The sequence below is a fragment of the Callithrix jacchus genome, chromosome 5 (assembly GCF_049354715.1).
Source record: "Callithrix jacchus isolate 240 chromosome 5, calJac240_pri, whole genome shotgun sequence".
Classification (NCBI taxonomy): Eukaryota; Metazoa; Chordata; class Mammalia; order Primates; family Cebidae; genus Callithrix; species Callithrix jacchus.
In genome coordinates this window covers 80440528-80444757 of record NC_133506.1, presented here as the reverse complement: position 1 = coordinate 80444757, position 4230 = coordinate 80440528, and positions in this window count along the sequence as shown.

Sequence of the window (4230 nt, the reverse complement as noted above, 5' to 3'; positions counted from 1 at the left end):
GCAGGAACATTGTCTTCTTGAGAAACAGCAGTTTGACTGGTGTCTTTTATGTCACAACTATTCCTTGGATGAACTTTGCCACAATTGGCATTGTCCATTTTCTTCATGTGCTAAGCCTCTAAGAGTCCTGAGTCACCGTCGTATCATTGGTTGGATTTCTACTGCAATCTAGTGACTCTTGAATGAGAGTCAGGAGACATGGGCCCCTATTCCTTTATTTTCATAAGAGTAGATGAGATTTAGACTGTTCCTGAATGGGGGACAGTGGGAAGATCAGATGGCATGTGGGCTGTTGGCTGACAGTGCTCATTGGCTGCAACAATGGAACAGCATGAAAAGAAGTCTTCAGGAGGTCCCTGGACTGCCTGGAGACTTTGAGTGCACTGTTACAGAACTTGTGTTAGCATTCATGAATACCAAATGAGAGCACAGAAGTGAATTAACTTAATGAACTGAGAAAGCTTTGCAAGACTCTTTGAGTACTTCCCAGTCTATGTGCTACCTTAACTGCCTACTAAAGTAGAAGAGATTGGATGTTTTCTCTCTCTCTCTCTCTTTTTTTTTGGGGGGGTGGTGGTTGTGGGGTTTGACTCATTACTAATCCTATCTTCATTTCTATATAAGGAACTTAAGATAGATCTTGCCCTAACACTGCCAGACTAATCTTCCTTAATTACATCTTTTATTGCATTGTTTTCCTGCTTAAAAACCTTCAATGGCTCCCTATCTCCCACTATAAATTCTTCTTGATTTATAAAATTGCCATAATCTGTCTGTTTTTCTCCGCATTCCAACTGTATTCTTTTCTAAGCTCTAAACATACCCAGTTCCCTTGATAAGCTGCCCTAAATAGAGGCGTTACTTTAACAATGGGGAACATTTGTAAGGCATGTACATTTAATTCTTATTTTGCTACGTTTTCACAAGGGATGACCTTATAACTTAGATTAGATCTTATCTCAGTGATGTAACTAGGGTTATATTTTCATGATCTTGAATTCCCTCCTACCTTTCCAAGGATTTTTCTTACTGGCTTTCCTGCTTGTCAGCTGGAATGTTTTCCAATAAAGATTCTGGATATCTAGTAAAAACTGCTTTCAGTAGGAGATTTGATCAGCCTTTGCAAAAACTAAACAGCTTGTGTTTTGTCAACATCAATTCCCAGTTCAGATTAGAATCATTAGTGGCAGAGCAAGTGCTATTTGGCTGAGCAGGGATAATTAAAGCAGCAAACAGGGACCTGCGTAATTCTGCCCATGTTTTGCATAGATAATGGAAGGAAGACATGTCACAAGGACTTCTGAAATAGATGATAACATGATTTCAAAGATATGTCCCCACCTGGCATTCAGAAACCAAGTTAAATTACCAAAGGGGCATAAAGATAAGGAAAACACAGCATCAGCACTGAAAATGAGGGAAAGGTTTGATCCACATGTTACGAAGTCGGAATAATTTTTGAGACAGCACAGAAGAAGTGACAAAAGATAAAGTCATAATTTCTCTTATTTAGAAAATCCCTCCCCTCCCCTTTCTTCTTCTCTTCTCTATTAGAAAATTCAGGCAGTGGTGAGCTGGTAACCTGGCTTTCTGGGAAACTAAAGCCCGAATTTGGAGCATTTGGTGTGTGGTGTAATTGAAACTGCCTTAGCCAATTTCAAGCTACTGATGAGGAATTAGGATGGGGCACACAGATTCAACTTTTCAGAGCCCACCTTAGTTGGCTTATCACACCACTGAGTATTATGGGAAGTCAGTGTAAACAGGGGCTTGGAATAAGCTCCTAAACTGGTTATGTGAGTGTGAGGGTGTGTGGCAGGGAATGGAGGCCATGAAGAGTTGGATGTTGGCTTCATGGATCCCTCTAACTGCTGGGATCCATAGCTCCCAGGAGCATCAGAGCTGGGAGGTGCAGGGACAGGTCAACAGGAGAAAACAGCTAGCGTGGGCCTGTTTTGCTCTTTGACACAGACTCTCAGCTGCAAGGCTCTTTGTAAAGCAGGTAGGTGGAGTGTGGAAAGACCAGGTAGAAGAAACAACTAGATCTAGAAAGATGGCCAAAATACGAAGATGCTGTTATGGACTGTTTGTCCCCAACCCCTTAAATTCATATGTTGAAACCCTAAACCCCCGTTATGATGTTATTTGGAAGTGGTGTCCTTGAGAGATAATTAGGCTTGCATGAAGCCATGAGGGTGAGGCCTTCTCATAAGTGGCCTTATGAGAATAGGAAGAGTACTTCCTCTTTCTGCCATGTGAGAAACAGCATGAAGGCTGCTGTCTGTAAGCCAGGAAGAGGGCCTTCCCCAAGACCCAAACCATGCTGGCACGCTGGGCTTGTGCTTCCAGCCTCCAGGATGGAGAGAATAAATAAATGTTGTTTAAGGCACCCAGTCTATGATATTTTTGCCATAGCAGCCTAAGAAGATGAAGACAGACACTCACAAAATAGAAAGCACATAATCCTGTGGTGAAGATGTGCCCAGATTTACTGGCTGTCACGCTGAGAATACGTACAGGTGAAACTTCCAATGAGAAGACAGACTTCTCAGATTGGATAGCAAGGCAAATTTCAACTACATACTGTTCACAAGAAAGACACCTAAAGCAAAATGGCACAGAAAAACTAAAAACAATGAGACGGGAAATGATATCTCAGAAAAACGCAACAAAAATAAACCCAGAGTTTAATATGAATATCACACAAAAGGAAATTTAAGACTGAAAGCATTAAATGGGAAAAAAAGGTTACTTGGTATTAATGAAAAATTCAAAACAAGAAAAATTAAGTCCAGACAAGAGTCCTAAAACTTTATGTAGCAAAAATATATAATATTGACAGATAAACAGCTTAACTATTTAAAAGATGAGAAGCTGTTGGTACAATCTTGGTATTATACCTTAACGAAATGTGACTTTCAAAATTTAATTAATTAGACCAAAAAACGCTGCTATATATACAGAAGAATAGAATGATTATTACATTTGAATTAGTCGTTATATATTTTTAGATAGCTTTTATACTTCCAAAAGAATATTACTTTTTAAAGATGTCCCACAAGGCATTATAGCATTCATTCAATAAGTATTTATTTGTATTTTCTTTCTTTTATATATTTTTTCTCTTTTTTTAATTTTCTTAATTTTTTTGGCTTATTTTGAGGTTGCCATTCATGCTCAACATCCTTTTCTGAATGACTAATTTTTCTTCATTGATTTAAAAAGCTATATTTGTCCATTTTTCCATGTTTCTTGTTTTTCACTACTAAGGTTTTCAACTGAAGCATTTTTTAAAAATCCATAATGTATTGTTTATTGTTAATGGTGCATAATACCAATAGCTTACTGAATATGAGAGTAATATGTAGGCAGTCATCACTGAGCTCATGCTAGAAATAAGCATGGGGATATGATGTGAATAGAAGGGATGTTACTAGAGAAAGAGATAAACTACAAGGGGGTGTAGTGAGGTGTCATCTAAGGCAATGTAAACTAAATGCCTGTAATCCCAAATCTGCCCGTTGTTTTGAGTTGGGAAGAGTCAGGCGAAGCAGTAGACAATCGTGCTCATGAATTGTTCACTGAGTGAGAAGTAGACAATCAGCTTTGGAAAACCAGAACAACTTGGTATCTTCTTTGCTCTTCTTGAAGAGGAGAAATGAAATAGCACTTGGTTTTAGGGTTCTGACAAGTTCAGCTAGTTGAAATGCCTTGAAATTTGCTGCTACTTCAAGCTTGGGATGCTGTCATTGTTTTGGAAGAAGATTTTTGAATTTTTTCTGATAGCACATATGCTCCTTGATGATGTTTGGTTATAGCCACTGCAGAAACTATCATAGCTCTCTGAAAACATTGTTGAAATTGATTATATTTCAAATATAGTACCCTTAATTTAAGCAGAATGAGTATGGGCAAATCTTTTTTGCTGAGATTTCTTCTTCCTACTTCTCCTCCTCCTTAACCCTCTTCCTCCTCTCTTTGTCCTCTGTCCTTCTTTCTTTTTTTTTTAATTGCATTTTAGGTTTGGGGGTACATGTGAAGAACATGCAAGATTGTTGCATAGGTACACACATGGCAGTGTGGTTTTAAGCATCTGCCAAATGCGTGGCCTGGGTATGGGATGAAGTTTGAACAGGCCAGTCACAGACCTATTGCATGGGTCCCCTATACCGGGCACGGTTCTGGACGTACGGGATGTGGCAGGGGACAAAATAGACAGAGGTCCCTGTT